Below are 21,938 nucleotides of genomic sequence, written 5' to 3' on the forward strand. Positions count from 1 at the left end.
ATCAGTTCTTGGGCCCTATTCAGCTTAAAGAAGGGGGTGTTTTCTGAAGCATCTACTGGATCACATCCATTTGGCAAAGCACCCTGCAGAAGCGCAGTTCCTGAATCCCAGTGTGGAAAGACAGGTATCAAACAGATCAGACTGGGTGCATCCTGGTACGTTTAAAATTAGAACTGCAGCTACTTTCACGTCACACTTGCAAGTGCAGAGAGCTAAGACATATTTGCACAGTTGTATTTATTTTATGTAACTGCTGTAAATCCATTGCAGTTTTCCCTTCCATCTCATTTCACCTTTCTCTCTCTTTGAAACAAGCTTATTTTAGTGTTTATAAAGAAATCAGTATATTACATCAAAAAAACCTGCAAGATGTGAGACCCGAGACAGACACTACTGCAATAACTGTGAAGACTTCTATTTGAGCTAACCAGCAGAAGCCTGCTGTAAGAGCAGTTTGAAGTTTGACTTCTTATTGAAATTATTATATTCATAAAATCAATTTTGTATATAAGTCTGCAGTTTAAGAGGTAATGAAGTCATGTTGATGGTTTTTCCAGACACCCCTGAATGCAGCTAATAACTCCTGTTATGGTTTAACACCACTAACTAAAAAGATAAAACTACCTCCAGGATAATTTACTTATTTCTGAGCTTATCCAATTTCCCTACATCCACACTCAAAGGAACCCCATGCACCATTAAGACCAAGCAGTATTAAATTGAGGCTGGTTTCCCAGTTGTTTCTTGACTATTTGGACACTGCGTGAAGTACTATTTGTTACTGTAATAATACAGAGGTATGATTGAGTTTCTTGATTGTAAATTGAGCTACATGGTCAAACTTCACCGAAGCAGCAAACTTTCTTTTTCTTTTGTGACATCAAACTAAGTTAACTTAAATGTCAGGAAGTCAACTTAAATGTTCTCAGTTAGAAGGATGAAATTCTTTTTCTAAGGTAATAGTAGGAAAGTTAAGGAGCAACAATGGTCCCAGAGATCAGATTTGGGCAATCAGTGACTTAAAACAAGGCAATGCATAAAATCATAGATTAAGGATAAGGTTAAGGATTAAGGTTAAGGATAATACGGTTGGCTTCAAAGAAGCTACAAATGTAGGAAAAGATCTATTACTTTTGAAGAAAACAGTCTTTCAGATCCTGGATCTGCATTCACGTGCTGATAGAAAGACCTTGGGTCCCCTACGGGGCTTTGTGAAGTCAATAAACTTTCCTACCTGGATGTTTCAAAGATCCAGGATTAAAAAACAAAGTTTGTATTTGAATAGCTTTAAAGTCAACACAAATCTTCATCTGCAGACATCAGTTCACTGGATCAAGATGCTGCATTATTGATTTTTATCTGACCTACCTTCTCAACAGAAACCTTTTTTTCTCCCAAGAGTGTGTCTACTGGGAAAGTTTTCCAGTCAGAAGGAAATTTAGATATAAGACACAGTACAACGAACTGAACGGTACAATGAACTGAAAAACTATCTTTGCAAGACTGGTATATATTTAGAGTTACATTAGATTTCAAACAGTATAATCTACTTTTTCTTTGACTGAATGACACAAGAGTGGCCTTAAAACTGCTAGGACAATTTTATTTGGGGAACTGTTCCCATTTATTAGCTGCTGTATTGCATATGATGTTTCCATCTGAATGGATATGTCATGTACTGATACCAAAGTTTTGTGCTTCGATGCTGGTCTGCTGATTAGTTGCTGAATCTATTGAACATATTGACAAGAACATTTCAATGAACACACAAGCTGTTAACTCTCTAAGCAAACAAACAATAGCTTTGACTCCTTCCTATGTTCCTGCAACGAAATGGTGTGGCTCAGTAGGAGCTAGGAGATCTAGAACCTATTTCTGGATTTTTGTATGGGTTTTTTTGTTTATCTGTTTGTTGGGGGTTTTTTTTGCGCAGAAGCCACTGGACTTCCAGGCCTTCTGCCATTTACTGCTTCTTTCATCTTCTCTGCAATCTTGAGACCCACCTGTCTGCCCTCCCTACTATACAATCTTCATCCCTCTCTCAGACAGATGTAATTCCTCACATTACATGGTTTTTATCTGACAACTTGATGGGGCAATGTAAGCATAGGCCATGTTTTCCTCATTGGTGCCCAATGCTTCCTCCTGAGCCTAGTGGAGTGTAGATTCTGCGTCACTTTTGGTGGCCAAGTCTTTCTATTCAGTGCCTAGAATTAGTGCTAGACACTATTTCCTTGTGTAATAGTCTGGTATTTCTCCAGCTTTTTGGGCCATAACATTAACACTGTGTCACGTTTGAGCTGAAACTCCCACTAACTGTTGTTCTCATATAAATCTTGCTAGCTGGGACTGACAGCCCTCTGAGATGGGGTTTGAGAAACAAGCTGAAAAAACTGATCAGTCCTACAGAGCAGCAGGTGGTGAAGGCTCCAGGGTGACCCATGCTGACTAGAGGGCTAATATTTGTTTTCCTGCACTATACTACTGCAGAAACATTAAAATATGGGAGGATAGACAAGTGCAAACGAGGCAGTACAGGTAAAACAAGAAAGCAGAAGGTAGAGAGAACAAAAATAGTCAGAGACAAAATAGAAAAACAGGGAAATGACAACTGAATAAAAAGGAGAAAGTGGTAAGAAGAGAGCTAAACTTCAGTTTTCCAGAGGTTCCTCAGATACAGTCTATTAACACCACTAAAACCATCTCCTGTGGACACATGGGTGGAACAAGGGTCCCCAAAACCATCTATCACGTCAAGCGCTGGAGAACCTGCAGACCAGGCTACATGCTGCTTCGTTCTGACCGAGGAACCTCGGCGTGAAGCCTTGCTCCAGCTCTGCCTTTTTATGTTCTCCACGGGGAGAGAAAGAAGGCTTTGGATCAGAAGTCTAGCTTCGGCTCTAAAATGAGGGCTCCCCTTCACACCCTGCAGGAGCCTGTCTCTTCATATTGACCCCACCGGATCAGTGCTAGTATTTTCATTTAATGCACATAGGAGTATTTGTATTATTGCTTGATAAGGTGATTTTAGGGGCTCCACTACTGCATTACCTGAAAGACTAAAGTTTTTAGTAGTCTGGTGAGATAGGGAAGAAAAATGAATACTTATTGTAAGAGATTATTGGAAACTTTTTATGGAATGACTTCTTTATTTTTGTTTTCCAAATGTATACATACTTTGTCATTTGGGACAAACATTCAGACATGACACAATAAGGCACAGATATCTCAGTACAGCTAGAATAAATAGGGTTTTCTTTGAAAAGGACACAAGAGAGAAAACACCTTCTGGTTTTTAATTGAGACAACATACTTCCTTGAATGAGGACCTAAGTAATTGTGAGAAGACTTTCAAACTCACACTAAAACAGTAATAACTTCTGAAAAATAGAAACATGAGGTATGTAACATATTAGGTGACACTGATTACACTGCTCCTTTTCCATAATAAGAAGCTTCACAAGTACATTATAATTTTACGTAGCCAGATGGACTTAGACTTCAAGTGCTTCCCCATTTACAAACCATATAATTAGAAAAGTCTTTCCAATAGGTGACTTTTATATTAGGGTTCAGCATTAAATTATATTGCTCATTCAACCCATTATCTAGAAAATATTCTCCACTTTGACTGAAGATGCATTATTTTATTAGTCACACATTCCTCTCTTGTAAAGACCACAGGTTCACTCAGACTTGCCCATAATATGTGTATGTATAATACACTTCAATTGAAATTTTTATGTTTAATGTCACAATAATTGCAATAGGTGCCATACAGCCTACCTAGTATGTATTTGGTCATTAAGCACTTTAATTAGTGTTACACACCCATGTACAGCTTCTAGTGTTAGTCCCTTAATACAGTAAAAATTAAGTAGCTGAAAATGTAACTGTAGAGGGTGCTGAAAAATCTTTTGTGTTGATTACACAGAAACAGCAGCTTCTGTCTGTGGAAAAGTTGTACAGAAATATTTCTTAACACCCTAAATACCCTGGATTTTGTTGGTTTTGTTACTACTTGGTTTTGCTTTAAAATTGGTCTCTCCTAAACATTTTAACTTATTCTGAGGAGCCATCAAAGTTTGTACATTCTGTCACAGGCTCTGATTTAATCTGATTTAGCTGAAAGTCATGATTTCTTATACTCTGAGCATCAGTATAATCTATTACAAATTGAAATTTATTTTGGCATTGCTTTATTAGAGGTTTGGTTTTGTTTTGTTTTGGCGGTGGTGGTGGTTTTTTTTTTTAATTTTGTGACTACACTGTGGGTACTACCTAAGAACTAACACGTTCCTACTTTGCATACAACCATTTTTGTTGCTTTAACATACCTCTGCCTCTGGAAAATCTCAGACCTACCCTCTATTTCTTTTTCCTTTGCAATGTTATGAAGTTTGACAGCAAATAAGAAATTCAGTCTCATGTTATTTTGCTGCTGGCTGATACATTGGCATCAGGTCCAAAGGGCCTCTTGTTATCCTTCAAAGCCAAATGTGAGATCATAAATACATTGTCTGCTCTGGATGGATAGAAAAGCCAGAGGCACAAATCCAGACCCACCAGGAGGAACGAAAGGATTAGAAAAATATACACATTTTAATCCGTTGGATTACTGCTATATTCTTGAAGCAATGCATAGGGCTGGAGCTGACTGCCACAGAACAATGAAGAATTAAATCACATTTCTGTTTTTAAAACAAGAAGTAAGGTCACCACTTTTATTAACTTAATCATATATATAATTCAGAGCATAATGTAAAATTCAGAAAGTTCAGGCAAACAAGGACATGGAAAAATAATGCCTGTTCGCTAAAGCTTTTTTCAAAATGTCAGGTAAGCTTTAAAAAGACATAACACTTGAGAAATTATTTTTACCTGAGGTAAGAGAGGGAAAACTTCTGAATTAATAAGAACAGAGCATTATTTTTTAACATCACAGAATCTGCATTTTTTGCCTCTGTCTATGCATGTCAGGTGGACATTAACCTGGTCATGACTCCTGGATTTTTTTCTTTTATTATTTTCTCATTTGCTCCTTCAGTCTTAGCATCTTCTTGACAGATATACTGAGGAAGTGGTTAGCGTTTCAGCCTAGTAGGCAGCAGCCGTTTGGGTCTGCTAATCTGTGACACGAAATAAAAGAATGGGAATAAGGTAACATTGCTTTGCTTGGATTATTGTTAAAAGGTTTAAATCTTCACTGACATTCTGCTCCTTTGATTTCTGCTATCCTGACCGGGAATATATGTGGTCTATACTGCAAACCTGCTTCCCTGAGCGTCTGTTTACCCAATCTTTCTTTGAACTGCTGATGGTAATGAATCTCCTTCCTCCAGCCTCAACTGCTGCATTCAGTTATCATCAAGCACAGGCATCAACTAGAGCTCTAATCTTGCTCTGATGGATGGAATACTAACCTTTCACAAGATTAGAGACACAAGGTGCTCTAGAGATAATAAAATTCAAATAGGTTTATTTCAAAGGGCAACTCAATCTCGATTTTGTTCATGGGTCACTTGACAGATCATTTGTCAATGTAGTTTTTGTGTCCTTCTGCATCTGGCTTCTGTGCAGTGCTCCAACTATTTCAAATTAAGTGGGCCCCAACAGGCAGAGTTCGACAAGGGTCTAGCTTCAGTGGAAATAGCAAGGTACTCATTCAGCATGGAGCTGGCAACTTTGCTAAAAGTGCATCTTAGGTGGGTGGTGCTTGGATGGTGGAGAAGTTTTTCTTAGCATTTTTCAGGAAGGCATAGAAATGACAATAACGATAAGCATCTTGAACACTGAATTTTAAACTCCTGTTTGATCATGGAGCAAAAATCTTGCTAGCATCATGACAGCCAGCTGTGCAATATATGCAGTAGCTGTAAGTTAAGAGATTTGTAGCTCATGAGCGACCATTTTTAATGTGCTTGTCAAGCACAACTGTGCAAAAGCGTTTACAAATCAAATATTTAAGTCAGGTATCTACAAGCATGAAGATAAGGCTCTTACAGGTGCTGAAAGAAGATTCCTCTAGATGACAATTTCGGTGTTCAGTGTTACACACATCAGTTAGGATCCTGTGCAGATAAAATAGGTAAAATCTCCTGCAAACTCTAAGGTTGTAGCTTGCACTTATTCAAAAATACCAACTGACCTAGCTCTGTGGTTTAATAAAGCAAAATTAAATGATTATAAGTAGTCTGCTTAGAGAACAAATATTATTGAAGCCAGTGAGTATAACGTCTGGCCTTCATTTAGGAGGAGGATAAAAATAATTAAAAGGCCCATATAAACCAGACAGCTAAAGCTGCAGGTGTATCAACTGCATGCAAACTACAGCACTTCCATGAGTTAGCCAGGAGGCTGGAGGCTGGCTTGTGTGTGCAGATGCTAGCAGCTGGACTCCTCTCCAGGGGAGAGAGGGAGAGAGGGGACGAAAAGCAAATGAAGCACTTCAGAAGCACACATAAAAGGAGACAGGAAAGCTCGGAGAAAGTCAGAGAGATGTTGCATGCTCAGATCCAGGACAGCACTGAAAAAAACACGCTCTAGAAATAATTAAAAAAAAATAAAATTGCTCGAAAATATTAAACCCTGTCTTTCTTCTACAGAACTTGCTTTTTGCATATTTATAGGGGTGAGAGTTTAGAATAACAAACACGTTGGAGGTACGACTGCATTCTTTTAGCTTCCCAAAACAAGGATGACTACATCATATTTAAAATTCAGTGGTTGATGAGTTCGCATGATAAGTAAGTGGGACAGATTCAATGGAATATGCATTTAAAACGTGTACTGGACTAAACCTGAAATCTGGAAACTGGAAAATAAAGTTAAAGATTTTTTTACTGTTTTTAAAGCCTTAGAACTACATGAAAAATGTATTCTCATTTTGAATGTTTTAGCTGTGACAGCTCACAAACTAGTCTATTCCTAGAACTGCAATCATGTCTCTGGAGTCCCTTTACATTGTTTAAATTTCATAATTGAGTGAGTTCTTAATATTTCAAAAACTGTTTCTGTTTTCATAAAGTTTTAATATACACAGTTCACTTGTCATTATTGTCCTTTAGAGTAAGAAGCTCTTGAAACTAATTTTATGGTACATGTTTTTAAAAATGCCAAGAAATAACTCACTACACGTGACTCTTACGATCGCTTCAGGAACTCGTGCACTTACGTGTTTCCTGCTCTGGTTTCAGTACTAAGCACTGGACATTAATTTTCTGTAACTATATGTGAAAGCAATCTTTAGGCATACAAGGTGGAAGGATGCCCATACCTGAGGAGTTAAGTCGTTTTGTTAGAGGATGTGAATTTTTCAGATAATCATCTGTCTTTGCCACTTCACTGCCAACTCTATCAACCTATGTGTAATTTTCTGCCCATGATAGATGCAAAACGGGCTACAAAATTGCCACAGGAACATTCAGCCTAGAGAATAGAGAATTAAGGTCTGTGTTAACTAAATTGTTCACACAAAAGGGGACTACATCAAATCAAGACCTTTCAGGAATATGAAAGCTCCCAATCAGCTGCCGTGGAGAAGGGTATGACAACTGACAACCAGGGCTGCAGGCAGATGCTGTAACTCTCCAAGAGTCCAGGGCTGGGATGGAGGAAGGAGAGATGGCGAAGCAGTCACCGTGATCAGCCTGTCAGACTAATCTCCGATTTACCTCAAACATTTAACTACACAAATTTTAGTGGTATGTTTCATCCCAATAGTAAGTCTGCATAGACTTTTCTACAGGGTTTGAAATCTTCAGTCAGTATATACAGGTGAGATAAAAAAGCTGAAGACACATGTTGCAAGACAGGGAAGTGTGACCGCGGAAATAATTTAAAATTCTCTCCAGAATGGAGCGTGTGTTAAAACTCAAAAGATTTTAGCTTCTAGAAAAGTACTCCTTCAAATAAACCCAGGCACCTCTTCTTCCAAATTATACAAGTAAACAAATAGCATTTTACTGCAAATCAAAATATGCTACGTAAATATACCAATACTAACCTGGTAGACTTTCAGGAAATATGCTTGCAAATAGAAGAATTACCGAAGAGATCATCCTCTGGTTTAAAGCCAGGACTAGGTACCTGGAAGCATGAAATCTAGCACCAGACCTAGCTCCAGATATAACTGCTGAGCGCTCAGTAATCTTTTTTACAAAGCATGATCTGCAAGCATGTACAAAGAAAAGTCAAAGGACTTAATTTGCTTTAAATGCAGCTGCCCAAATCACACACATAAACAACCACAACAGTCAGACTAAGCTCTTTTCCAAAGAACAGCACTTGGCCTAAAACACGTAGCATTATGCTCTTCATCGTTAACTTTGAATTTTCTTGCTTTCGTGGGATTAAGTCAGACCCTTAACATTATGTTAATGTAGCTTTTTGTGGTTTAATTACAAGGTTTCCTCTAGAGTGTAACATAATAACAATTAATCAGCTTGTTCTTAACTTCCACAAAAGGAACTGTCATCTGTTATTATCTGCACTGCTAACCCACCACAATGTCAGCAGAACTAAAACCAAACAATTGTACCACAAAAGCTACATGCAAAGTGTCTGTAGCTTAAGCAAATGAAAGCAAAAATCTCAGACTCAGCCCCGAAAGTCTCCTTTTTTCATTCCATTTTACATAAACAACACATAACTAAAATTATTTAAATGAATACCATCCAGTAGGGATACCCTAGCAACACACAGGCTGACTGACAGGAGTTGTAGACAAAAAGTCATTTAAAAAGGTAGAATTTGAAGCTGATGCTATTTCAGGATTTACTGCCTTCTTCCCTGATATCTAGATGTTAATTCTCTGGTTTATTTTTAGGCCAGGCTTATTTGCAGAGCCACGCTGATTATATTTGGCAGAAAAAAATCATTAATGGATGCAGATAGTAATTGATGTGATAGACTAAAATAATGCATTTTAAATACATGAATGTGAAATTCAATAAATGCTTTAATAAAAAATATGAAGATGGGATGTTGGAAATTAAAAGCAAAGGAAGAAACAAAAAGTCACTGAGGGCATTTACCATGTAAAAATATGAAAGACTCAACCCTATCAGCACTGAAACATTCCCAGGTTACAATTCTGTCCTTGTTGTGGGCTGGGTACAGAGAAGGATAATTCTTCCAAGTAGCTAGACTACAATGGGAAATGAGAAGTGAAGTTCTCCTGTTGTTATTACTTTTCTGCTTCCAGACAGCAGTTTTCTCTAGGGTGCTGTTTGACTCTCAGAAGTTGCCACATAAAAAATGGCAGTTTGAGTCAACAGATTTGTTCAATGGCAAAATATGTTCTTAGCACTCTTTAGTCCTGTTAGCCCTGAAGCAATAACATGACAGAGAGGGGCAGAGAGGGTCCTGGTAACTTCTGTGAGGCATCAGCACTCTATCTCTAAAAAAAGAAGATGGTTGATCATAAGGCACAGCTAGAGAACTTGAAAATAATTGGGGATTTCCAGAAACTGCTTCCCAATCTTTGGTATAGCTACTCCTATCAATGGCTGTTACAGTAAGTGTGTGAGCAGTTTTACAGAGTGTTTAATTCTTTTAGAGCAGTTATGGTATTTATCATTCACTATGTTGCATTTTCTTAATGATATATATCTAAGAATTAGGTGGGTTTTTTAAAGAAATGTTTGGAACTTTAGCAGGTACCTGCAACGGATGGACCATAACACCTGTTGTAATACATTTTTCTATTTGTAGCTATAGCAAGCTCCAAAATCACAATCTAGTTAACCAATCTAGTTAACCTTTCCTTAACATTAACTCTGGTATTACGGATATAAACTCCAGCTACAGCCTTTCTGTGATTGTGGACTGTTTATACCAGCTTTTCAAAGGTATCCCATCCACTCTCTGCTGCACAAGTCACAAGGAAGATAAATCTCACATTCCAACAACAGCTATCACTTCATTCATTAGTAACAAACACCTGTAGCAGTGGGATCCGCATACACTTTAATTGTTTTTTTTCACCTCGAAATTGCTTGTCATCATAAAGAAATGACAGCAGTTCAATAAGAGGAGAGTAATGCGGCAAGAAGACTGGAGCCCATTTTCAATGTTTAATTGCCATAAAAAAAAGCTAACAAGTGATTAAAAAGATAAATCAAAAGTTTGCAGAAAGACTAAAGCACCCAGTCAGTTTTATGGTTTCATTTGAGCTACAAAGACGTTATTATACATCCATTTACAAAACAATGAGCTCTTACTGTTTATGAAAGTTTAATCTCTTGGTTTATTGCTTTAATATATCTAACATTGGTAAGGTTTACTTTAAAATGAAATCTCTGACTATATGATGTGGATGTTATTTTTTACATTCAGACTGCAAACGGAATGAATAACATCATAATTGTACTCATCTATGAAACAATTAAAGTAGGGGTAATTGCTTCTCTCGTATCTGCATATAAAGTAAAAGAATTAATATTTTATCATTTGGCAATGCTTCTTGTTAGCACAATATTCTGACAACAATTTTTTGTTTGGCCACAGGCATTTGAGCAAATGCTGGAAAAAGTTATGCTGAACCAAAATGCACATTACCAGTAAACTTGTGCTTAAGGAATATATAACCTTAGGCTCACACGTCTGACAAAACTTTGGCTGCTCAGCTAACATCAACAACAACAAAAAACAGAGACTTCTTAAACTACTAAATTCATAATTTAAGGAAATAAACAAACAAATGAAAAAACATGGATTTGATGACAAATTGCTGCCCCTCAAATGATACGTCTATCCTAGACTGAACTACAAAACGACAACAATTCATTACGATAACAAGTAATGGTAGGAGTTGTTAAAGAGGATTTTAAACACAGGTTTTAAAAGCTTGGAAAATAAACTGTGTGAGTGCTTTTGCTATTGTAAACTGTCATATCATTCTCTGAAAAAACCCTAAAAGCACCCAGAAAACTATTTCCTTTTCTTTCCTACCTTGTCCAAGAAGGCATTGACCTTGGCAGTTGAATTGATTTTTATTTTTTTTTATCCACTATTTCAGGAAACCACTAATGACAGGCTTTTAAATTCCTAAGATGAGTCTTAATGATGTGATGTGGGAGACTGTCTCTCATGCACCTTGAGGATTAGTTTGGGGAGGACAAGGAGGCTCTGAAGGACCAGAGAAAGCAAAAAGGAAGTGGCTGGTCCGTCCTCTGAATGCCAGAAATGTTTCCTACCCTTCAACATTATCACTTCTTTTACTCACTTGATGTCTCATTCTGCTTCTCATCTGCATATCAAGTCCTGTGGCCTGAGTTTGGTTATCTTTAACACACATGCTACAAGGTCAGCAATACAATCTAAAACCTCAGTGGTCTCTTCACTCTGCCATGTGGACACAAAGCTACCATTACAAACCTCTGCCAAGATTTATTCTCCATATACCTACCAAGACTGAGTGTCAGCTCCCCGTACTTCTTCACCAGAAGTAACAGAATGATTGTATGGTTTTTTCAGATTGAGGGCTACAACCAGTGTAGTAACTCACGTATGCATATAGTATAACAATGCAAGCATGGTTGATCAGATATGAGTTGGGGATGAAGCTGTTGATCTTGAAGGCTGGCCCTCTTGTTATCTAATTAGACAGTGCATTGAAGACATAGGTCAACAAAAGCGTGGGGAGAATGAATTTCACCCAAAAGGTGAGCTTATTGTGCCTATGGTTAAAAAAGAATGTCATGTATCAAAAGAGATTTAAAAAAGCACCAAAACCCAACACTTGGACACATTCATCCACAACTTAAAGTTTTCTTAGCAGTTTTACTGGTTTTTTACATTTGGCCATTAATGAAAGGTTATAAGGATAACCTTTCAAAAAGTTGAATTGTATAGGCAACTTGTGGCTGGCCACAGAACTAATACAATTCTCTTCCCTGTTCTATTTATTATAGCCTTGCTCCAGCAAGCTCTAAAACCAGTATCTGTTTGTGAGCGTCTGAATGCTGAGAAGAAACACATACTTTAGTAGACAATTCTTGTCAAATGTGCTTATCTGCTTGTGTTGTTAGTATGATCACTTTCAAATGTGATATAAAAATACCATTTTCTTGATTTTGAGTAGAGCACAAAGCTTTCTTTTCCATTAAAGTTTGCTAAATATGTTCAGAATGCAAGATGTGCACAGACAGAATGAAAAAGAAAAGCATTAAGAAAAAAATGCAAATGTTAATATCAAATTGTAGCAAGAATATCATCCACACAGTCCTTGAGGAGCTGGAGGGCTGGAACCTTGAAAGAAAGGTTACACCCATCACTGTCCAAAATAGCAAAGATCACCATGAAGAAGAACCCCGCTTAGTTTTCTAAACAAGCACAGGGCTAACCCTTTCCATACAAAAAACCCCAATCCAACAAACAAACCTCACACCCCAAACAAACAAATGAAAAGCAGGAGCTGAGGAAGAGGTCCAAATCAACCTGAACTCTGCAGAGCAAGTCGCAGAAAACAGAGCAGTTCATCGTTTCTCATTTCCCTCTCAGCATGACTTCTGACAGATCACTTACACCATTAAGGAATCCAGTGGTATAAGATTATGTGGCTCTAAAACTTTGGAGAAAACAGATAATAAGCTACTGACCACCCTAACATTATTATATACCTTCCATGTTATGCTGTCTCTCATATGTGGATGTTTATGCATGTGCTAGAGATGTAACTTTTAAAGTCAATATTGTACATTTTTATACACACTAATGTACTTAGCCACAGCAATCTTTAGTAAGTGTGCATAAAATACAGAACTGTGCATCAATCAGAACACTTCTAGATCTTTCTCATAAAACCTCAGAAAGTAATAAATCTATGACTGTTAAAAATAGACATGATTACCGATTCATTGCCATCTTTTAAGACTACCATTACTTAGATCCACACTTGTAAACTTTAAGTGCAAATCTATTCATGCCCCAATAAAAATAATGGTAAAAATCTTGACTTAAACTCACCGCCCTGGAATAACATGCTTTGTAGACCTCTTCTAACTGTATAGACTAAAAAATTAAAAAATGCATTCCTTTCCATAAAAGTGCCTAGTTGGCAAGAAAATGTTTATTTCTACAAATACATAGGCTGGATTTCTGACTGATCCATTATTTCTAGATAGCCATTTTTCTTCATTCATCATCATCAATAGCACTTTAAATATTTATGGTCAGTGACTGAATGTTAAATTTTTATTGAGTTCTTTTCCTTTTTTGTTCTAAATGTTTATTTCCCTAATACAGCACTTCTAAATTGTCTCTGGAGAAATACCTAATGAGTGTGATAGAGAATAGCATTTCCCTAAGTTGCTATCTATAATGGCTACGAAGCATCCAGGTTACAATGACCAGCTTGTAAACAAGAAGAAAACCCTAAGATAAGAGTAGTAGGAGTAAAAACTAGCAAAAACCTATTTTTTTTTTACTGACAAAACTAGTAAAAACCCCACAAACTTTCCTTTGTTTTTTTTCTTTCATGGTAGAATTTACCCATGGTCAGCCATGTTCAGCTAGTGTAAACTATGCTGCACGGGAGAGAAGTTTTCATGGGTGTGCCTGTGTGCACCCTTCACTGACAAGGTATAAAGTAGGGTGATGCCTGTGCTAATTCTATACAGCTCATTAAAGACATGGTTGCTCTCTGACTGGTCTGGAAATTCTCTTTCCGCTAGTTTGTCACAATTCATGACACAGAAGCAGAGGTAATACAGTATTCACTTTCACAATTCTATGCTTATACTGCAAGGTGAAGAACAAGTTTGGGAACAGACTTAGATATGCAGCAGCCTCCAACTGGTTTGATTTGTGACTTAGTTATTTAAAAGTTGGATTCATGTCACCTAACTTTGGATGCTGTCAGTACTGTATCCAGATTGGTCACAGTAGGGTCCCTTTTCAGTTAGGGAATACAATTAGTGCTTCTTAGAATACAGTTGGTTTGACCTAATGTGGAGTGCACATTAAGGGCATATAAATTGCACCTGAAGTGCTTATTTCTCTTCACTGACTATAAAAATACCAGGAGTGACTAATACAGATGAAGATGTCTACAATGTACGTGGTCACATGAATCACACTCAGAGCGTTTGCTCTCCCTATTTGAAAAGCTGAGCTTGTGATTATCTGCCAGTTAGATTGTTCAGCCCTTTTAATCACTTGATCTATCCAGATTGCTCAGATAAAATGGGCTGATGTTAAGGGGACAAACATTCCCAAATTTTCCCCTCCAAAAGGGTTGTGGAGCTTCATGCCATTTATACAAATTAGAAAAGAAAATAAATATTAGGCTACTAAACCAGTATTTCTCTCCATATGTTGTAATTTCTTACTATGTCAGTCACATAGTATTTATATGATACTTAGTCTGCATATTGTACTGAAATTCTTCTACCTCCTAAATAAGCATAATATTATCATGCACAATGCTAGCCCAAAGAAAAGCAACTAATACTTTGCATGTATTTACTGTTCTTCATCCAGAGGTCTTAAAGCACTTTATAAGCTGTTTTCAACTGTGGGAGCTTCTGAGGCCTTTCTATAGAGGAAAAAACCCAAAACAACCCAAACCAAAATGGTACCTCTGGCAGTTCTGTATGTTGTTTTTATGCCATTACCACTGGACTTTGATTCTGTCAATCACATTTCTGGTAAATATTTCTAAAGATGACAGTCACATCACTGGTAAATATGTCTGAAGATTTCAGGACACGTTGCAAACCCCGGGAGATGAGAAAAGCAAGTAGGTGTGTGCTAATTGGTTTGATTGACCAGCCAGTCGTCTTCTATGACATGAGCCATTCCCTCCAGGGAACAGAAACATTACTTCTAAATTCAGGGTAACTATTAGATTTGGGATTTTCCATGGAACAGACCTTGTCAACCTGTAGCTGGAAAAGCATGGTGGGTGATAGCAATTTGAGAAACAAACTGTCAAGCAAGTGTTGTGCTGGGGCTGGCTTAAAATAAAGTAGAACTTAGTGTATTGGAGTTACATTTGTGTGAACCACTCTTGTAATTGCCGATTTGATGGCTGATGAAGAGCAAAGAGTCCCTGTGAGCAGCAAGAAGCTGGTGAATCATAGCTGCCTCGTGATGGTCATTTGATTATAACCACAGCTTATGAATGTCATAATTGCGTTTAGGGGTTATTTGCTAGTTAGGGAATCTGGCTTTCTATTACAATAAGGACAGCCAGAAAGGACCGTTGGAAGGAACGTGCAATGAATGGATTTAATTTATTTATGGTTGTCTTCTCCGTATTTCAAAAAGAAATATAATAGCAAATTAAACATATCAGCAAGGGATTCATTGGTCATTTTAATGCGACCATTAGGATAATCAAAGGAACAGAGAACCCGTCATACCACAGGACACTAAAAGAGCTTGTCATGCTTAACCTAACATTATGAGGGTTGGGTCGGGGCCAGATATGATTACTGTCTAGTACATACAAGTGTTAAACATCAGGGAGAAAAAAAGAGCTTTTTAAGGTGATGGATGAAATAGGCATAAGAACAAAAGGACCTTAATACAGCTTGTCTAGGAATTAGATGATTTCTATTAGACAGAAGAGAGACTTTCTGCAACAAGTTTCCAATAAAAGTAACTGGGCAATAAAGCTGAGGAAGGCTTTTAAGAAGAGAAGTTCATGCTGTAGATGTAGAAGACCTATGCTCTTTTGATTTACATTGAAAACTGATGAATATTATCTATAAAAATAATCCATTACAAATGACTAAAAAACCCCAAACCTATCCTCACTCACTAACATAGTGATGATTTGAAAATACTGTTTATACTAAAAGCTTACACACACAAAAGAAAGACTATTTTGCAGTCTAGTTACCTTTCCTTCAGTTAGTAGAAGATGGTGATCCCTTAAGCAGACAAAAACAGATAGCAGAATTTTTTTTTACTCATTAAATTGTAATGGATAACACTAAAATATTTTTCTATTTTTCTAAATATTTATAATAATTTAAAAAATGAATGATTTATCTATGACAACAAGAAATAGAGATATGGAATAAAATGGAGCCAGTTTTCTAGTTTGTCACTCATGATGTTAACACAGATTTTATTTACACTGAATTGTCCTTATTTTACAAAATTTATTTCACATATTTGGTTAACAGATAAAATAATTTACAAGAAAAACCCCCATATTTTTGTAGGTTTAAGTGAGGCAAAAACATATATTAGAAAATTTACCATTTCATAAAATATTCTGTATTAGTACCAGTTTTTCAATAAGGCAGCATCACCATCTTTTTCTAATCACTTTTGCAGGTGAATCCCCTCTTTTTCTGCCCTACAGTATTTACTTAAGCCACCTTCTAACATAACACTGAGTATATTGATAGCATGCTCAAGTGATCTCATCCATATCTGGTAGGCGACCTAGGGATCCACTTTTCCATCTGTCCAAACCCATCATTACTCGTAAGAGTTAATACTTGTGATAAGTGAGCAGATTCCACAAGGAAGAAGTTTGTGTCTGTCTGGGGAAATTCTTCTTTACGTTTCAGGGGTGAATCTACATTAGATGTTTGGATCAGGCATGCACTTTTGGTGTGCTTAACCATGCTTCCTTTCACATGGCAGGATGGTCTTGGACTGTGCAACTAGATTCCTTTGAAATTAAACCAAACCAGAAGATGTTCTCTGCGAGCACAGCTAATGTGCTCCAACTGGTAATGGGACCTCTGCCAAGAAAGCAGCCTTTTACATTTTTGAGGTATGCAACTAAATTTGTATTATTTCAAGTACATTTTTGCTGGAAGATGTTAAGTTACCACAGCATGCAAGAAAGAAAGATACAATGAAGTTGTAGTAGGAAAAATCATCACTTAGCTTCAGGAACTGTGAAAAACATGTGTAATTAGGATTTTACAACAATGTGACACCCTATGAGAAATCAACAGCAATTGTGATGCAACATCTGGTTGTTCCAAAGACATACATCCCAAAACAAAAGCTACTAAGAAGCAAAATGTAGACAGAATAGCAATGAACAAGAAGGAAAAGAAACATGGATTAGTTTCCAAATTCTACATTTTTTTCAGAGGTTTGGGGTTTTTTTTTCTTCCATAGCACAAAGTCAAAGCTTAGCACCAGAAATGTCTAACACTATACAAATTTTCTGTCCTTTTTAATAAATTTTTTAGTTTTGTGACGCATGTTACAGATCCCTATTTATCATTACTAAGTGTCTCTGACATACTATCATGAGAAGCCAAATAGCCCGGATCTCTGACTGTGTGGTTAAAACCAGAAGCACTTAGGCGGCCCATGTAAGCAATGGTGGTTTAAAATTTAAGGAAATGGTGATGCCTACTGATCTTGTCTAAGAAATCAGCTGTAACTATGGAAAGGCCTTTTATGCTGGAATTCCATATGCTATTTCAATTACCATTGGGTCACTGTCTTTGGAGAAGATAGTAACTTGCTACTTTAGAAGACTGAGTGAAATCACAGTAACTGGATAGGACAAGGATGTTTCTGTACACTTCCAGAGCATGTATGGACCATGAAAAGGTCACAACTAATTCCTTCAATGGATGTAGGTATGGGAATCCCATTATATGCAACATTTCATATCACTACCAATGACTATTGGTACTGTGGCATGTAAAGTAGGGAGTAAGTACCTCTGTCTAATTTCAAGCAACATCAGAGAAAAAACAATGCTAGACGTCCATGTGGTAGCCTCAAATGTAGGTGCTCAAGGCTGAAATCCTAGGTCTTACTCTGATTTTCTTTGCAGTGACAATTTAAAGATATAAGCACACAACCTCCTGCAAACAGAATCAAGTGACATCTACCTGCATTCTGGTTCAGCAGATGCCATAGAAGCGAAATACATTAACTTTTCCTAAAGATCCCACTGAGGAGGCTATTTGTAAGCCCAGCACAGTGAGATGTCAATAAAAAAAGCTATATATAATCTTATGCTTTAGTTTCTCCAGAGAAAAATGGGGCTAATCAGACTGCATGCCTCAGAGAGGATTTGAAAGCCGTAACAACATACTCAACCAATCTATGAAGTACTTACATATTATAGTGACAGAAGTCATAAAGTATACTTCAGCAAGCTAAATGTTAAGCACTATACAAACATTTAATTTAGCCAAGCTTTAATATTTTTAATATAGCTTGAAGAAGGAACAGCAAAAAAGTTTAGACCTTGGAATAAAATACAGCACAAGATTTATATTGCTTATGTGTTTCTTCTGATGCAAAATCTAACAGAATTGGATTAAACATTATCACTTGCTGTTTAATCTTCGTTTTACAAGGTGTTGGTAGCTTCACCTGATTTTAAAGGATTTAAAACTCAAACCTCTTGCCCTTCATAGTGATTCTAAACTTCATAGCTTTGAAGGAGGGAGAGAAAATAAGATCTGCTGCATAGTCATTGAGATTAGCAGTCTCAGTAAGCATTCAATCCTGTCAGGTTTAGAAAGACCTATATGGTTACATGCTGGGGAACATCACATGCTATTTGTGCAATTGAAAACTGAGAACTGAACAGGTAATTAAGAACTTAAGCTGTCCTGCTTGGAATAAGATGTGTACAACAATAATAACAGACAGATCTCAAGGTTCAGGTTTGATAAATGAGGGACAATAAAATAGAATACTTAAACCAATATTTTCTGAAATGTTACTTGAAATTACTGTGGGGAAGTAACAACGCAGTCTTGGCAAGAATCTTATTTTTTCATTTTACTCCTACTCAGAAATCAGAACCTGAAAGTAGTTATTTAGGACTTTTGTTCTTAATAAAGGGGTTTAACTGGTACTCAGAGGTGGGGGGAATTGTTTGCATTAGCAAAAGAAAGACATAACGACTAGTGCTTCTTTCAAGAGTCCTGTTTATGTATCAAAAAATGCAGGAGCTTCTGCAAGCACCACAGGGCTCAAAAAGCACAGAAAATCACCTTGCCTACAGAGCTAGGTGTCTTCATCCAGTCACGATCTCCACCTGAAAACCTCTTTCTCAGCTTTTTCTTTGGAATGTGTTAAACATGCTTCTCTGCAACTCTTAGTACCATCTCTCCTGAGTGAATCCATTTTAAAATAGGTCATTTTTCCAAGTTAATATCACTGTCCTTTAAGGATTTTCCAATCCCTCTGAAAAGCACTGTGTTGCAAGCAGCTCATGATTGGTATAAAATGGGCATTCCCATTTCCACTTCAAAGTTTGAATTGGTAACTAATCCCTGTTAAGTACAAGTTGAACACCAACTCTTAGCTCTTAAATACACAAAATATTAATCCTCCCTTCTGATTTAGGAGTATAAGTACTGGATAAGGTCCTGTCCCAGGTTTTCACTAATAAATTCTTATAATGTCACTATAAAGTTGAAAGAAACCATAAAGTTTTAAGGGGTGAGCTAGAGAGTCCAACTGCAGACCTATCTACAAGGATCATCTGAAATGGTTTATTATCAATCCTTAGCAAGGATCAGATTAGTCTTGAAAAACGATAAGTGCTTCTCTGGTACTTGCTGGCCAGAAGTTGATGTGAAGAACTGAAACCTAGTCTAGCAGCAGCAAAGAACAGCGCGCCCTCTCTCTGGATGGGGCGGTGGTGACAGAAGGCAGCAGGAGCTGGCTCCTTGCACGGATATTACCTGGGAAAACTACCCCTATTCCCATTTCAGTATCTGACTTCGGCTGCTCGTTCAAGCTCTCCAGGTAGTAGCCAGAGGCATCAAGCCTTTCCCATTGTCCTGGTTTCAGCTGGGATAGAGTTAACTGTCTTCCTAGTAGCTGGTACAGTGCTATGTTTTGAGTTCAGTATGTGAAGAATGTTGATAACACACTGATGTTTTCAGTTGTTGCTGAGTAGTGTTTAGACTAAAGTCAAGGATTTTTCAGCTTCTCAAGCCCATCCAGTGAGAAAGCTGGAGGGGCACAAGAAGTTGGCACAGGACACAGCCAGGGCACCTGACCCAGGCTGGCCAACAGGGTATTCCATACCATGGGACGTCCCATCCAGTATAGGAACAGGGAAGTGAGGGAGGGAATCGCCACTCGGGGACTGGCTGGGTGTCGATCAGCGGGTGGTGAGCAATTGCCCTGCGCATCATTTGTACATTCCAATCCTTTTGTTATTGTTGTTGTCATCATTTTATTAGTGTTATCATTATCATTATTAGTGTCTTCTTTTCTGTTCTATTAAACCATTCTTATCTCAACCCACAAGTTTTACTTCTTTTCCCAATTTTCGCCCCCATCCCACTGGATGGGGAGGGGGAGTGAGCGAGCAGCTGCGTAGTGCTTAGTTGCTGGCTGGGGTTAAACCATGACACCCATGAAGGCTTCATATGAAGGATAAGAAAGGAGGAAGACAGAGACAATGGGGAGAGAAGACGGGAGAGAAGTGGAAGGTTGATATAAGAAAAGAGGCTGATGAAAAGAAGCAAGAATTACTTGAAATTTGAGACCTAGAAACAAAGGAAATTTGGAGTACCTACGTTTCGCAATTCTGACTTGGTCTATGCTATTCTGAGGTGTGGAAATGCAAAAGTTTAAGGTCAGAAAATAAGGTGCATGTGACAGGAGCTCCACTTCTCCAACTAGGGGGCAAGAAAATTATGCAAAACTTCAGAATTACAATTTTACATGCACGTGCTTAAATACTGTCGAAATCCTACTTAGGTCTTCTATTGGATCTTGGGGGGGGGGGCGGGAAGCAGCTTGAAATAACAACATCAAGACTTTGCATCTGGGGGTGGTGACAATTCATATCTTTTATAAGTAGGCATAGGATCACAGTCTAATATGCTTTCACCAGTGGGTTGGTGTCCTCAAGAGAAAATCACTTTGCTTTGTTCTCCTTATTTTATACACCACCATCACTTTAAAAAAAGAACTAGTGCAAAACAGTATTATGAAAGTGTTCAAAAGGCATAGCTGTTCTTCATGAGTGTAATCATTTTTATCAAACTCATGGAGCTTCTTATGCCTTTGAGACCCTCTATGACCTGTAGTACAGTCAGTGGAAATTTCAGCACAGGGATTAAGTACAGTTTTGTATTTCGAAAGTTTTCTGTCAAACTCCAGCATCTTCTCTTTGTTCTCTTTTGGAATGGCTTTAATAGACAGATTTTTGTCTGCTCATCTGTATTCCCGAAACATCACTTTCGGCACAGGAGTTGAGACAATTTTTAATGAAAAATTAAAATCTAGTGACTTTTACATTTAAAAATATAATCTGTAGGATTTCTTTCCTCTATTATCAGGGCTGTCCAGATGCTTGCACTCTCTCCCACATCACCATACTATCCAAAGATTGAAATGAATACTTTGGCTTACATAAAGTCTTCTATAACAGAAGAATCATTTTTATAGGATCTGTTGTTATTTACAAAGCTGAAAGCACCTTTCAGTACTTCCTAACAATGTACCACAGCAGGGAGTTGATTTGCTGGATTGAAAATATTTTACCTGGACTTAGTCCAAATAGCTCAGAGACATATCAGAGCCTGAGAAGATACACATTTCAGAAGCTAACCAGGATGAAAGCAATACTGTGTTTCTGCACAATAGGTAGTTTTAAAGTGCCACCCATGAACACCGAGTACAGTAAGATTCCCTTCTGTATAAGCTGTTTCACCAGCTAACAGTTAATTGCTAGTTGCAGATTAATTCCTAGCTGTGATTCATACGCAAAAGTGCAAATAGTGACAGGTTTTAAATTCCTGACTTCTCAAATGTAAAAATAGTTTGATACCTTGAAACATTTTATGCATTTTTATGCTTTACACTACATATAAGTACAATATATATACATATACATATATATGTAGAAAGTAACACATTTAAAGCTTTATGGATCTATAACTTTTCAGAGAGGGATGGAAAAGGACTATTTAAGCTTAAGTTCCATACTGGCCCAAAACCAGGTGAGAATCAACTGGACA

At 37.4% G+C, this 21,938-nt stretch overlaps 1 protein-coding gene across 1 annotated transcript in view; it reads right to left on the reverse strand.

Annotated features, from left to right (window-relative positions):
• The window catches only part of GPC6 (glypican 6), a 771,476-nt gene that overhangs the window by 357,587 nt on the left and 391,951 nt on the right, over positions 1–21,938 (reverse strand). The gene's annotated exons all lie outside the window — the stretch shown is intronic.

The sequence above is a fragment of the Buteo buteo genome, chromosome 14, assembly GCF_964188355.1.
Source record: "Buteo buteo chromosome 14, bButBut1.hap1.1, whole genome shotgun sequence".
In the NCBI taxonomy this organism is placed as follows: domain Eukaryota; kingdom Metazoa; phylum Chordata; class Aves; order Accipitriformes; family Accipitridae; genus Buteo; species Buteo buteo.